The sequence below is a fragment of the Bufo gargarizans genome, chromosome 3 (genome assembly GCF_014858855.1).
Source record: "Bufo gargarizans isolate SCDJY-AF-19 chromosome 3, ASM1485885v1, whole genome shotgun sequence".
Classification (NCBI taxonomy): Eukaryota; Metazoa; Chordata; class Amphibia; order Anura; family Bufonidae; genus Bufo; species Bufo gargarizans.
In genome coordinates, this window is record NC_058082.1 from 287,437,280 (window position 1) to 287,453,912 (window position 16,633).

A 16,633-nucleotide genomic window follows, 5' to 3' on the forward strand; every position below is an offset into this window, starting at 1 on the left:
CACTTGGATTGTGATGGCTGTGTACCAGTATGTCTTTAAGGCTATTTCCCCTCCTAAAAGTAATCTGGGGATAGTCGAAGATCCTCTCCTTAATATCCGGATCCATCATTAGGATGGGCCAGTGTTTCTGGAAGATGTTTCTGACATCACTGGCCGCCTCGTCAAATGTACCAATTACTCTGATCTTTTGTCTGGTATCAGAAGGTTTGATTTTGGGTACCAGTAATTCAGTACGTGATGCTGCTAGTGCCAGTTGGTATGCCGACCTCAGTACTGAATCAGGATAACCTCTGGAGAGGAATCTATTCCTCAGAATCTTCGCCTGTTTAACAAATTCTGTTTTTTCGGAGCAGTTGCGTCTTAGGCATAGATATTGCCCTCGTGGTATACCACTTTTGAGGGGTAGAGGGTGACTGCTGCTCCAGTGTAAGACCGAATTTGTTGCTGTGGGTTTGCGAAATATGGTGGTCGCCACCTCATCCGAAGCACTTCTCTGGATTAGTATGTCCAGAAAGGGTAACGTATTTTTGTTTGTCTCGTAGGTGAAATGTAGGCCCAACGTGTTTTCATTTAGTTTGCCCACAAATGTTGTGAAGACTGGTACAGATGCATTCCAGATAATGAATATGTCGTCAATGTACCTGGCCCATAATGCAATGGGCCCGGTCCATGACAACATCCCTTCACTAAAGACGTTATTGGTCTCCCACCAGCCCAGGAGCAGATTTGCATACGATGGTGCACAAGCACATCCCATTGCGGTGCCCCTGAGCTGGTGGTACCACCTACCGTCAAAGAGAAAAAAATTATGTGTCAGGATGAATCTAAGGAGTCTCAGGACAAACCGGTTATGCTCCCCAAACTGTTGGCCCCTCATACTGAGATAGTATTCCACTGCTCTAAGCCCTGCCTCGTGAGGTATGGATGAGTACAGAGCCTCTACATCTATACTAGCTAGGATCGATTGTTGGTCTAGTGTAACGCCCTCTATTCTTTTGAGGAGGTCCATGCTATCTCGTGTGTAGGAGGGCAGCGCCGTGACAAAGGGTAGGAGTATCTGATCGACATATTTGCCTAAGTTTTGACATATACTCCCTATCCCTGATACTATAGGTCGACCTTTCAGGGGGTTTGTCCCTTTGTGTATTTTGGGGAGACTATAAAACGTTGCTGTCACCGGGAACTTGGGGTACAGAAAATCAAATTCGGCCTCTGAAATGATCTTGTTCAGTTTGGCCTCTATTAGGATGTTACGTAACTCTACCAGGAAGGGTGTTGTCGGATTGCAGGTAAGGGTGCCATAGTTCTGTTTATCTCTCAGCAGTTGTAGGCACATCCTGCAATAATCCTCCGTATCCATAATGACGATCTTATTCTTTACAAACAGTACATTGTCATGTGTGTAAGCTCTGTAGCCTGCCAAGTGCTCTGTTAAAATGTGGTCTGATTGCTAGATAAATAAATGCTAAATAAGAATAAAGCCTCATTCACACGTCCATGTCCGTGTTGACATCTGTGACAATATGGTCAGTGGTTCATCTGTAAAGATGTCCGTGAAGGATCGTTATATGATCAGTATGTCAGTTTTTTGCCCTTCTTGTGTCACCCGCATGCCACGTACAGGACTAGGCCAAAAATGAATTTCCAGAGAATATCCTACTAATGGTGTGTGAAAACCACAGACAAAACACAGGTGGCATCTCTGTTGTGTTGGTGTTTTTCACAGACCCATAGACTTTGATGTGCATTAGGGATCCGGACAAAAATAGGGCATGCTTCCATGGGGCCACCACAGACCCATGGTCTGTGGAAAACCACAGATGTGCGAATACACACATTAAAATCAATGGATACATGTGCTGTCCATGGAGACCACAGGTCCGTGATTCCCTTCTAGACAAATACTGTACAATTCAATTAACACACAAATAAGTGTACCTGGTGTTCATGTCTTCTATTGAGCACACTGAATAAACATCCACAGTGCAGAGAGAAGAATTAAAGGGGTATCCCATGATTAATGCTCTGCTAAATTTATATCAAGCTGGTAGCTCAAAGGGAGTGTCTTTTCTGGTGCAGCCAAGGAGATGTGTCTTTTTTACTGCAGCTCTCTCCCTATCATAGCTTGTGAACGATGAAACTGAGCATGTGCGGCCTTCTCAGTGAGCCGGATATAGAAATAAGAAAAAGAACAAAGAACAGTTGGCGCTATATAGATACATTTTATTGAATAACTCTGTGGCTATACAAAAATGATAATTACATGCAATTTGAAAAATGTAGAATACTTTTTGTGGGACAATCGTATTATGTAAACCCTTAAGTTAACCCTTAAGTTAATAACCTGTAGATCCCCCTTCAGCAGCAGTCAGCACTACCAAAAGTTTCCTGTAGCTACAAATAAAACGTGCACAATGTTGATGAGAAATTTTAGACAATTCTTCCCTAAAAATGTGTTTTTCACATTTCAAACCACAAATCTGATTCTTCTGCCAGCATTGTTTAGTTGATTTATTTATAAGCTGTGGGTCATTGTCTTTTTGCAACACCCAACATCTATCACCAGGATCAACCCTATTAAACCAGACATACTGGCTGATAGGGCTCATCGTGCTGATTAAAACAATACCTTCTTTTTTCTGTATGTTAATAGCTGCGGAGATATCTGTTTTTATTAATATGCAGATGAGATGTTCGAGCACCAAGAGGCGGGGCTGGATCCTTTGAGCACTGCTTTGTAACACCCCCTGTGCTCTGCACACTCCCCCCCTCCCTTGATTGACAGGGCTAGACATGCTGAGAGTAGAACAGTTTTCCAGCATCTATATATCATATACTCTTTACCACACTGAGATCTGTTCAGAAAGCTAATATACAGACGTGGACAAAATTGTTGGTACCCTTTGGTCAATGAAAGAAAAAGTCACAATGGTCACAGAAATAACTTTAATCTGACAAAAGTAATAATAAATTAAAATTCTATAAATGTTAACCAATGAAAGTCAGACATTGTTTTTCAACCATGCTTCAACAGAATTATGTAAAAAAATAAACTCATGAAACAGGCATGGACAAAAATGATGGTACCCCTAGAAAACACAGAACATAATGTGACCAAAGGGACATGTTAATTCAAGGTGTGTCCACTAATTAGCATCACAGGTGTCTACAACCTTGTAATCAGCCATTGGGCCTATATATATGGCTCCAGGTAATCACTGTGTTGTTTGGTGATATGGTGTGTACCACACTCGACATGGACCAGAGGAAGCAAAGGAAAGAGCTGTCTCAAGAGATCAGAAAGAAAATTATAGACAAGCATGTTAAAGGTAAAGGCTATAAGACCATCTCCAAGCAACTAGATGTTCCTGTGAGTACAGTTGCACATATTATTCATAAGTTTAAGATCCATGGGACTGTAGCCAACCTCCCTGGACGTGGCCGCAGGAGGAAAATTGATGACAAATCTAAGAGACGGATAATCCGAATGGTAACAAAAGAGCCTAGAAAGACTTCTAAAGAGATTCAAGGTGAACTTCATGCTCAAGGAACATCAGTGTCAGATCGCACCATCCGTCGTTGTTTGAGCCAAAGTGGACTACATGGGAGACGACCAAGGAGGACACCATTGTTGAAAACGAATCATAAAAAAGCAAGACTGGAATATGCCAAACTACATGTTGACAAGCCACAAAGCTTCTGGGAGAATGTCCTGTGGACAGATGAGACAAAAATCGAAGTTTTTGCCAAGGCACATCAGCTGTATGTTCACAGACGAAAAAATGAAGCATATCAAGAAAAGAACACTGTCCCTACTGTGAAACATGGAGGAGGCTCTGTTATGTTCTGGGGCTGCTTTGCTGCGTCTGGCACAGGGTGTCTTGAATCTGTGCAGGGTACAATGAAATCTCAAGACTATCAAGGAATTCTAGAGAGAAATGTACTAGCCAGTGTCAGAAAGCTTGGTCTCAGTCGCAGGTCATGGGTCTTGCAACAGGACAATGACCCAAAACACACCGCTAAAAACACCCAAGAATGGCTAAGAGGAAAAAATTGGACTATTCTAAAGTGGCCTTCTATGAGCCCTGACCTCAATCCTATTGAGCATCTTTGGAAGGAGCTGAAACATGCAGTCTGGAAAAGGCACCCTTCAAACCGGACACAACTGGAGCAGTTTGCTCATGAGGAGTGGGCCAAAATACCTGCTGAGAGGTGCAGATGTCTCATTGACAGTTACAGGAAGCGTTTGATTGCAGTGATTGCCTCAAAAGGTTGCGCAACAAAATATTAAGTTAGGGGTACCATCATTTTTGTCCATGCCTGTTTCATGAGTTTATTTTTTTACATAATTCTGTTGAAGCATGGTTGAAAAACAATGTCTGACTTTCATTGGTTAACATTTATAGAATTTTAATTTATTATTACTTTTGTCAGATTAAAGTTATTTCTGTGACCATTGTGACTTTTTCTTTCATTGACCAAAGGGTACCAACAATTTTGTCCACGTCTGTACATATTACTGTTTTATTCATAGGCACAATATATGATTATAAAGACACCAGTAGTATATGTTAGCTTTAAAGCATAGAAAAAACAAGCCAATTGCGGACATTACAGCCTTTTAGATGCCATGTTCAAGTGTGATCACAGCACCTAAAGGGTGAAAAACCCAGAAGTGCGTGCTTCCGGATTAAGACCAGCATCCCTTTGTGGCGATCGGGGATGCTGGTCATTATTTCTGATAAGAGCTGCAATTCCCATGTTGGCCAGCAGGTGGCAGGCCAACATAAGATATGAGCAATTGGAGAATTACAGGATGGGAGTATGTAATATTCTCAACAACAAAAAAAGTTGTGGGCATTATAGCCTCCTAGAGGGGCAACAAAAATTAAACAAAAGTAAAAAAAAAAACATAAAAATTTTAACATTATGAGTATCACTGCATCTGAAAATATCTGTACTATTAAAATATAAAAATATTTTTTCCAATACAGTGAATGGCGTAATGTAAAAAAGTATATCAATGGCCAATTCGTGCTTCTCTTACCCCCCAAAAAATGTATAAAATGTGATCAAAAAGACACTTGCACTACAAAATGGTATACATATGTAGTATCATTGTAATCGTACTGACCCAGAGAATGAAGGGCACAGGTCAGTTTTGTCACATAGGGAGCGCCATAGGGACAAAACTTGTGTGGAGGAATTGCGTTTTTTCCCCCCCAATTCCACTACATTCCACCACCACTTTCCACTACATTGTATACCATATTAAATGGTGGTATTACAATGTACAACTTTTCCCACAAAAAAAGCCCTCATATGGATATGGGAACAGAAAAATAAAAAAGTTTTTTCTCCAGGAAGACAGGGAAGAAAAAAGAAAAGGGTTGATCCTAGTGATCGGTCAGCAAAGTTGTACCTATGAAACTGGCTGACCTGTTGAATGTGCACTTGGCAGCTGAAGGCATCTGAGTTGTTCCCATGTTCATATGTGCCCACATTGCTGATGTTTTAATGTATGCAAATGAACCTCTAGGAGCAATGCGGGTGCTGCCATTACATCTAGTGGCTCTGCTCTCTCTGCAACTGCCTCGCCTTCTGCACTTTGATTGACAGGGCCAGGCGTGATGATGTTTTTACCTCTAGGTATAATAGCAACGTCCCCGCTTCTAGAGGGTCATTGCGTATATTAAAACATAATTTTTCTCAGCAATGCGTGCACATATAAACATGGGACCAACACAGATGCCTTCAGCTGCCAAGTGCACATGTAACAGGTCAGCCAGTGTCATAGGTACAAGTCTGCTGACAGATGCTCTGTTGGTGTAAATGTGCCTTTAGAATTCATTGTTTACTCAGTGATAGCAAGCCGTCTATGCCCTGAAGCAGCAAAATAATCCAAACCATGATGCTCCCGCTACCACGCCTCACAGTTGGTATGAGGATTTGGTGTTGCTGTGCATTTTTTATTTTATTTTTTTTATTTATTTTTTTATGCACCATACATAGCATTTTGCATTTGTGCTAAAAAATCCAAGTCTGTCTCACCTAATTATAGAGCATTTTACCAGAAGCATTTTGGCACATCCAGGAGGTCTCAGGGAAGCCTAATGTTTTTTTTTTTTTTTTGGACAGCAGATTCTTCCTTCATGGTGTTATTCATAATGTTATATATGGAGGAAAGAACATTGCATGCTAAAACTTGATCCCAACTGGTGGAGGAAGCATCATGGTGCAGGGCGCATCATGATTTGGGACTGTTTTGGTGCCCCAGGGACTAGATGCCATGGGATAATTAAAGGAGCCATGAAATCTAACATGTATCAAGACATTTTACAGTAGAATGCAAGGGCAGCAGTGCCTAATCTCAAACTGAAGAGACGCTGTTTAATGCAACAAGACAGTGACCCAAAGCACACTAGTATGTCAACTGAAAAATGCTTGAAAAATAAATAATAATTAATCAGATCACATTTTATTAGTCAAGTATTTCTAAAGAGTTCACTTTTCTTGCAACTGTGCTGTAAAACAAATAGTCCAAGAAGCAGTGTTTTGCCCCCATTACAGAAGAACAGAAATGTTGCCTTTCTCAAACACACGTGTATTTCAACAGATAATCTATTTTATATATATATATATATATATATATATATATATATAGTGGGGGTTAGCGGACGCAGTATAGAGGCGACAACAAAGTCTTTAAATTAAACAGTTCAGTGTTTATACACAAATTAAGTAAGTGACAAAACAAAAAGTCAGTTTCAAGGAAAACAGTCACCTTGTGAATCTGGTGTTCGTTCACACCATGCAGCAAAGAAGAAGTCCTTGGACAAAGCAGAATCCACCTGCTTTCACACCAACAAGGTAGCAGGCCTTAAGCCAGGCCCAAACTCCCAGGTCCCAACACAGAGACTGACAGAGCTCCACTGTCGGAGAGGAGTAATCCACACCACCTTACAGTGCTGCCTGTGTTTTTTAGCCCAAAACCAAGACCCGGCCTGGAACGTGGGGAGTAGTCACCCACCCAGCACTTTGCCTACTCCCATACAGCCATACTAAAATAGTAAAGTGTCAATCAGCATTAGCTGCCACTGACACCTGAAAATACCGGCTCTTAGTTCACCGAGGCCAGGAACCTCGGTGACACATACCTTCCATCAACGACGGACACTTGCGCCTTCCTACAATATATATACACATTTTGTAAACAGTATTTGTAATATTTTTTCATTTATGTATCTAAAAAATGTTATTTTTCACTATTCCAGTACACACATACAGAATACAGTTCTCTGTGTGATTGTTGAGCACTGTGGAAAATCATAAGGCCGCACAAAGACCTAGATTATGAGGATATGGCTTCTCAAAGACACCTTAAAGTAGGACTCCCACAAAATATGTTACTGACCTGTTAAAAAGGTACATGATGTAAACTATTGTGAAGTAATCTTCTTACTAGTAACTGTATTTGTGAGTTATAACCTCCCTTCTGATCCTTAGCTGTGTCATGTGACCAACTCTCTGATCTCCAACTGGCACAGGACTAGAAGTTAGTTACTTCTCTATTCATTCCTATAAGACTGACACAGAGGTTTCTATAGGAACACATAGTAGGAATATTGGCTTCCTGTCTACAGATAAGATGCTGTGTTATTTGGAAAGTCAGTGTTGGTCACTTGACACAGTTAAGGATCAGAAGGGAGGGGATAACTCACAAATACAGACACTGGGAAGTAGATTACCTTCACTACAAATTACATCATGTACCTTTCTAACAGGTCAGAGAATGAAAATTTTTGCCGGAGTTCATCTTTAAAGGGGTTCTCCAGCAATTGAATACGTAAATATTACTTTTATTATGAATATATTCCCAAATAACTTTCATTAGTTATAATGGCTTGTTTTGTCTAGAGAGCAATCAGGAGAAATAAAATGGCCACTGTCCTATTAGTCCTCACAGAGCCTGTCCTCATAACACAGCAGTTACTTCACAGCACTGAGGTAAAGAGCTGCCTCATCCTCCTCTCCTACTTGTCAGGGATTAGGATCCTGAATACAGATGAAAAGATCTTCAGCTGAATATCTGTAGGAATGGAGCTCATGATGAGACATGAAGTACAGAGAGGACGGACATTACAGACTGTAGTAATGTGAGGCTGTGGTAATGGAGACTGCGTACAAGTGCTGCTGCTCATTAGCCACATCTGCTCTTGAACTCCATTCCTACAGAGATTCAGCTGATGACCATATTAAACTGAATTCAGGATCATAATCCTTGACAACCAAAGCAGAGAGGAGGATGAGGCAGCTCTTTAGCTCAGTGTTGTGTAGTAACTTGTCCTACTGTGTGATTAGGACAGGTTTTCTGTGCACTAATAGGACACCAGCCATTTTGTTTTTCCTAATGATTGCTTCCCAGACAAAACGAACCATTATAACTAATGTAAGTAAGGTATTTGCGAATATATTTATAATGAAGTAATATTTAAGTATTTTGATTTTCTTAATTCCCAGAGAACCCCTTTAATTATAAATGTTCTAGAAATGTATCTACCAAAGACTGAAATACCAACATAACCAGTTTGTTCAGGTTTCTGATTTTTATGAGCCAGATATGATGGTTAAGCTGTTACTTGAAATACTGCTGGCCTCTATTACATTTTTTTTGTCATTGTATTAGATATGATTAGATTAGCTGAAGAAATATCTGTATTTGGCTGAAATATACTAAGTAATAAAATGTTCGGTGCTTCCATATTTTCTCATTTGACCTGCATGGCAGTGCTTACACTAAAACTGCGTCAGAGAAACGTTATCTAAAGATATCAGCAGTATCATGCTTCTTCACGCGTAAAATCCAATTTTAGCAAGTTTTTAACAAGCAGTGCAGTTATGGGACTTCTTTAAGATGTTCTATGTGTTTCATTTGTAATGTTATACTATGCAATACTGTACATGCTGAAGAATAGACATAACACTTCAGTATATTTTCCTCAAAATTATACTCTACTAGCTTTTCTGACTAAATGTTTGTATCATAAAAGTTGGTTTCAGATCAGTAGCATATGCCATCTCTTTCTCAGTACTCAGTATGATGGTAAAAACCCTTTTAAATATACCTATAGGGGTTGCCCAATGAAAAATGTTCTAACTTTTTCAAAGTAGCACCTGGATCTGAATACTTTTGTAACTGCTTGGTACAGATCACTTTTCAGCACTAATTTCATTATCATCACAGGCAGGGTTCGCAATTGATTTGTTTGTCTAGCTGCTTGTGTACTCCATGTGACCGATGCTGCCAATCACACTGGCATAAGTAGTCATGTACCTCATATTGTTAAGGCCAATGATTGGCTGCAACGGTGTCTGGGTTATATATGCACGTTATTTCTACAACCAAGAAGATGCAGTAGTAGGAATGATCGGAGTGGTGGTGCTGAACGTGATAGGAGCAATTGTAAATTAATTTTCTTCTTTTAGGAGATTTGATGCATTTCGGGAGATTGCTTCAATAATTTGGTGAACCTCTTCAATTTAGCATTACACATTATCAGAGTTGATTTGCAATCACAGTGTTCTCCTAACTGCGATTGTGTAATTAATATTAAGGGAGTTGTCTCATATTGACAGATATTGATGGCACATTGCTAGGATGTACTGTCAACATTTAACCGGTTGGATACAACTGGTGCGACCCGTGCCTATGATCAAAGCGGCACCAGCAGTAGGAAATTGTTGTACCATGTCGTCTCCTGTCATCTTCGCTTTGTGGGCCATTGACTTTAATGTATCATTTCAACAGCAGAAAAAGGCTGTTTTACAAACTGTTTCTTTTGTTTGAATCAGTGAGAAAAATGTTTGTGTTCCATCCCATGTATATTGCAGAGGGGAGAATTCCTAAGTAATACAGTGCCCTATAGAGTGCCTGCGAGTTCATAATACAGGGCTGTGTCACCGTATGAGGCTTGATACTAATGTCAGCAATTACATTTTCAGGTTGTTGCTGTAATAGTGGACACTGTGTGTTCTGTCACATATGCTGGTTTTTATTGAAGTTTTTCGATGCTGTTTTTAAAGTCAAAATCAGGCAAGGATCATCAAACAAGGAGAAGTATAAGGCTGAGTTTCTCTAGGGCAGTTATGATTTGGTGCCTCAATTTCACCGACCCAATGGCCACCACAATGGGTGGGTTAATAAATATATTACCTTCAATTTCATGTATGTATTGGCCACCATGGGATGCATGGGTTGTGGCCACACCGTAGAAACCTAGCCTTAAAGGGGTATTCCAGGGTAGTACAGCTCGTGGCTTTCTCTGGAATTTCCATAGAAATTAATGTAGGGGCTGCACACGTGCCCCCTTCATTAAATTCAGGGGGGCTGCAGGGGGTACGGGGCCCCCATTCTCGCGATCAGTGGATGTCTTAGTGGTAGGACCCCCATCGTTCTAATAGTTATCCTCTATTCTAGGAATAGGGGATAATTTCAATCCACCGGAATACCTCTTTAAGGACAAATACCATTTCGGTTTTCTTTTAATCCACTTCTGGCTTCAAAAACAATGTGAAAACCCTGAATACAACTTGTGTGTGTGACAGTGGCTTACTTGTGTAAATGTCATCGGTTTAGCAGAGTTGCATTACTCTAGAAGGAGAAAAATTATTAACAAAAATAATAAAATAACTTCTGCTCCGTCCTCACTCCCAGTGTGGTATGTTTATTTTTTATGAGATGGGAAGGGTCATAAAATCCTGTTTTAAAGGATACTTTTAGAACAATTGTGAAATGTCCCCATAACAGCTGCATCTAGTTTGTTTTTCAATTTTCCTGTTGCCTTTCTTGTTTATTAGCTGCGACTCTGAGGTCAGAATTAAAACAAATATTTTAATGGCAGCATTTATGATGTTGGCAAGGCATAGTGCGGCAGAGAGCTGTGATCTGGAGTGGACTCAATATGGGTGGTGCGAGGTACACAAGGAACAGCCACAGCTTTGCGATATGTTTCAGCAGAGGAGCTAGTAAATCACACAACTGGTGTCTGTGCATTTCACGTGCACTTACAGAACTGACATACTGTACTATGTGATGTCAAATACTTTTGTGTTAAAAAGGACAGACGTATTGTAGCAGTGATACCTTTATTGGCCAAACCCAAAAAAATTCTGACTGCAAGCTTTCAGAGCATAGAGGCTGATGAAGGAGCTTCTGTTCTCTGAAAAGTTGCAAAAAGGTATCATTCCTATTATTATTATTTATTATTAAATCGCCATATATTCCATGGCGCTGTAGATATGAAAAGGGGTATGCATACATAATACAGAAGAAAAAGGTATGGGATCCAGCTCCATAAAACAAGTGTTTCTTTATTTCATACAGACAGTTGCACTAAGCATGAACAAGACGAGTTACAGACTGGTACAGAAGGAGAGAGCCCTGCCTGAGAGGGCTTGCAATCTACAAAGTATGGAGGAAAGACACATACTTTGTCCTTTTTAACACAAACGTATTTGACATCACATAGATTTTTGTGGCTTACACGCTACCGCGCCATTTTGTCTGTACATCAGAACTGACATAGGAGAGAACTTGCAAGTGAGGACAGGATGGTTGGAGATTAGGGGGAGAATTTTACTACCCCACTGCTCTTCTCAAATTTTGGATAATTTCTGCTCATAGAATTTCCTAATATTAGCATGCGTTCAATCAAACTAGATGTATATTATAAAATAGCTTTCGTAGTAGGCAAAGATTTTATATATATATATATATATATATGTATATATATATATATATATATATAATAAAGGGTTAAAGAAGCTACTAAAAGGTAACTAAACCATTGATAATAAAAAAAAATAATAAAGGGTCAGAAGTGCTGCTCAGAGCACTATGCCCCTTAAGCTTTCATCAGCATAGCTTGGATTTTGGAGCATGCGGAGTATAAATCCTTTGAAAGAATATGAGACTAAAAGAATCTCCAGTAAATTATTTCAAACTTTCTGCAGTTTTAGATAACATACCCAAAAACTGGCCTCTAGGTCACAGTATATGCACTGTTGCCAGTGGATACATGCTGTAGGTACCATTGAAAACTTGGCCAAATATGTGCAGTTGCATGGAGTAAGAATGATTTAAACTGTAAAAAGTGTGAATTTTAATTTTCTATGTGAATTATCTATTCAGTGCTTGTGGTTCAAATATCCGTGGAACTCATTATATACTGTATTTTTGCTCTCTATTGAAATACTGCTTTAGCGCTCATGCACCCGACCGTTGTTGTTTTGCGGTCCGTTTTTCATAGATCCATTGTTTTGTATCAGAATTTTTTCTTTAAGTCCTCTTCCGTTCCATTATTGCACAAAACATATCCCTATGGTTTCCGTATTTGATTAGTTTTTTTGCGGATTGAAAATGGGAACAGTAACTTATTAATCACCAAGCACATGAGCAATATGGGCTGGGCATAGCATTTCTATAGTATGGATCCACAAAATACTAATGAAATACAGATGACTATCGGATGTGTTCCGTGTGCATTCCGTATTTTTTGCGGACCTGTTGACTTGAATGGGGCCTCTGACCTCGATTTGCGGACAATAAGGCCTCTTGCACACGTGTGTGCCCTGTGGCCGTGCTGTGGGCCGCAATGCATGAACACCCACTGTGGGGCAGCCGCAGCAGATCGCGGACCCATTCACTTTAATGGGTCTAGTAATACGGCCACGGAGCGCACACGGCTGCCCCACGGTGGGTGTTCGTGCATTGCGGTCCGCAATTTGCGGGCCGTAGCACGGCCACGGGACGACACGTTCGCATTTGCGGATCCGCAATACACGGCACAGTTCCTTGTGCATTTCGAATCACGGATGCGGACCCGTTCACTTCAATGGGTCCGCAAATCCAGAGATGCGGAATGGAGGGCTTCCATGGGGTTTCGTCCCGTACTTCCGTTCCGCAAAAAGATAGAACATGTCCGATCTTTTTTCGGAACGGCCGGATCGCGGACCCAATAAAGTACCTTCCGGAGTACCTTCCATTGTTTTTGTTCACCCATTGAAGTGAATGGTTCTGCATACGGTCCGCAAAAAAAATGGAACTGAAGCGGAAAGAAAATACATTTGTGTGCAAGAGGCCTGAGGCCTATTGTGCGCTCTGTGGCCATATTGCGGACCACATTTGCGGATCCGCAATACACGGGTACCGTTCCGTGTGCATTCCGCATCACGGATGCGGACCCATTCACTTAAATGGGTCCCAAAATCCGGAAATGCAGAATGGTACGGAACATGTCCTATCTTTTTGCGGAACGGCCAGATCGCAAACCCATTAAAGTGAATGGGTCCGTGATCGGCTGCGGCTGCCCCACAGTGGGTGTTCGTGCAATGCGGCCTTCAATTTGCGGGCCGCAGCATGGCCACGGGGCGCACATGTTCGTGTGAAAGAGGCCTTAGGCTGGGGCGACACCTCGACTTTTTCTAGCAGTTTTGATTGATTTTAGGTTTAACTATTGAGTGACAACTGCGGGTACAAGATTTCATAAGTTAATTTACTGCTTTGCACTGCACCAAGATAGAAATGTCTCAAAACTCGACATGCAGTTATGTCTCAGGCAGATACGTAAATGATTACAGGCGTGGACTGATTAGACACTGGGTGCTGCCACAAGAGCGCATAAAGGTGTTTCCCACGCTGCCCTATAAAAAGGCTCTCAGGGGCTACTTTTGGGTACAGTTTTGCCACAATAAACCTATACTTTTGCTCAAATATTGTAATCACTTATATATATCATCATTGCATTCACGCATAGAAAGTTTCGTTCATTTCCACCTCCTTTCTGGTTCGATTAGTGCACAGTACATCATTACGCTTAATGTTTATTGCTGTTACCAATTCTAATAGTAATGTTTACAGCTGCTAAAGAGTCTTCAATAACTAGGGTGTACAATCTGAGGATGTCCAAGAAACAACTCCCAGAATTTTCTCCTGCACTGGGATGTGCTGTAGGATGAGACTGATTTGTGTCACGATGCATTAGGTGGCCCTGCACATGCTGTAGAGAATCCATGGCACTGCCACAGAGTCCTTCTTACAAGGTCTATAGTGCTGGCACTTAGGATGACTTATATCTGTACATCTTTTCCACAGAATGATTGACTGTGGACATTGTAACTGTAGTAGAAGGTCTAAAGTACGCCTAGTTGCTGAAGACTGAGTAGCATGGCACAAAGCTAGCGTCCATATCTTTTGTTACAGTTCATATGCACTACATGTATTCCCGATTTAAGAGTTTTATACATGCTACAGGTAAAATGTCTGAAAATGTTGCACATAATACGTTCCTAAGGTCACTTCCCAATTGTATTGCAAAGTTAAAGGTCATATGTAAGCAGATTTGTACCTTTGAGATTGGCTGACCCGTTACATGTGCGCTTGGCGGCTTAAGGTATCTGTGTTGGTCCCATGTTCATATGTGCCCGCATTACTGAGAAAAGTAATGTTTTAATATATGCAAATGAGCCTGTAGAAGCAACGGGGGCGTTGCTGTTACACCTAGAGGCCCAGCTCTCTCTGCAACTTCTGCACCCTCTGCACTTTACAGGGCCAGGCATGATGATGTTTCCACTGCTTGGCCATGTCAAAGCGCAGAGGACACGGTAGTCACAGAGAAAGTGGAGCCTCTAGGTGTAACGGTAACGCCCCTGTTGCTCCTAGAGGTTGCATGTATTAAAACATCATACATATCTGCTGACAGATGCCCTTTAACACCTACAGTATACTTTCTCTATGTACTTCTGGATAAAAAGGGTAATGAATGTCATGTACTCCTACAGGTAGACTATGTATAGGGGCGACATGTACATTTGTTTCTTTCAATTTTACCTTCTTCATGTAATAAAACTGTAAATGCAAAACTTTTTTTTTTAACTCTACATGAGAAAATGGTGATGACATGCTGAAAGCAGCCTAAAGCAGCTGTGTTATAAGCAACTGCAACCAAGAAACACTTTACTGGTTCTATAAAGATTCCAGTCACTCGTTTGGCCACATGGTGACAGTGTCCTACCTATACATGTTATGCTCCTTATTTCTATAGTTGTTCTTGCTGTTTGAAGTTGCGTGATTTTCTTTCTACATTTTACAATACATAAATATGGCTATAATGATCTGATAGTATTATATTACTATGTGTTACAGCAGAGACTCTCTCCACTATCTTGTTTCAAATCTTTGCTAACTTGTAAAATATTTTTTTGCCATTTATTTGATACCTTGTTATTTTTAACTTCTGTTGAGCTAAGAAGTGGATTCTTATAGTTTTTTTTTAGTTTTTTTTTTAGATATTGTGTTATAGATTTTTTTTATTAAGTGCGCTATTTAAGTTTCACTCCAATTACATTTTATTATAATATTTTGGGAGTCATTAGAGTAAAAAATCTTTACAACCAACTTAAAAAAAAGACATAAAAAAAGGTTTGTATAGCTTCCATCAAATAACAATAAACTAGCAACTCTATGAATGTGTGGATGGGGTGCACAAACATACAGACATCTAGAGCTGCTTGTGTGTGAGTGAAAACCCTTCCCTCAGACCCAGACATCCATCCAGACTCCATAATATATGGCGAGTGAGTTATCAAGGCTTTTTTTTGCTTTTTTTGGGGGGGGGCGGGGGGACATATTTATTGAAAATCTTGTTCCAGTTTTGAAAGGCATGAGTTGCAACTCTTAGGACTCTGTGCAAAATCTCTATCCCTCCCTCCCAACCAAAAATAATAGTACTTATGGAGGCTCCTGAGGCTCCAAGACCTTGGAGCAACTGCAACCTTGGCACCATTTTTAGTTACCACTCTGCCAGTTTTGTATACTTATGGCATCTATTATACTCACTTATATAATGCTGGCATATTCTGCAGCGCTCTACAGACATCGTCTCACACTGTCCCAAATAGGGCTCACAATCAAAGTTCCCTATCGGTATATCTTCAGAATTTGCAAACATTTTCAAAGCATTTACATTTATTGTATATTTATGCACATGGCCTACAGTTTTAGTACTTTTATAACTGTTTACCCCACTTTAATTCAACTATGGTGGCATGCTAACTAAACCTTTATTAGAAAAGTGAGCGTATGTGCTTCATTATGTGCATAAATGTTGTTGCTTATTATGAATATTTATGATCAATAGCTAGCTCACATATTACATTGTTTCAGTGACTGAGAAGATAATGGGAAAATCATTTATAGAAAATTAAAACCGCAAAGAAGTTTAAAAGGCTGTAAACCCTAATAAGCTAGAAACAAGCAATTTATAGTTTAGCTAGTAGTTCTCTACATTATTTTTGTCATGGGACTGGGAGTATTGAAAAAATTAAAGAATAGGACACCTTTACTAAAAATGGGAACATGTTTTTGCATTGCATTCACGTAAAAAGATTTGCAGATCAGACGCCTTTACATGTGTCATGTCATTTGTGATCATGGAAAGAAGTGAGAAAGAAACCACAAGCCCAATTTAATAAATCTCCACACATTCGTGTAGACCTGGCCAATAATTGATGGTTTTTAGAGGCGTTACTTCTTCCAGTCGAGCAGCCTGAGAGCTGTGAAGTGCGACACATCTAC

The 16,633-nt window shown here is 40.3% G+C and overlaps 1 protein-coding gene across 10 annotated transcripts in view; it reads left to right on the forward strand.

Moving 5' to 3' along the window:
* The window catches only part of BCAS3 (BCAS3 microtubule associated cell migration factor), a 1,183,153-nt gene that overhangs the window by 289,605 nt on the left and 876,915 nt on the right, over nucleotides 1-16,633 (forward strand). The window lies entirely within an intron of this gene.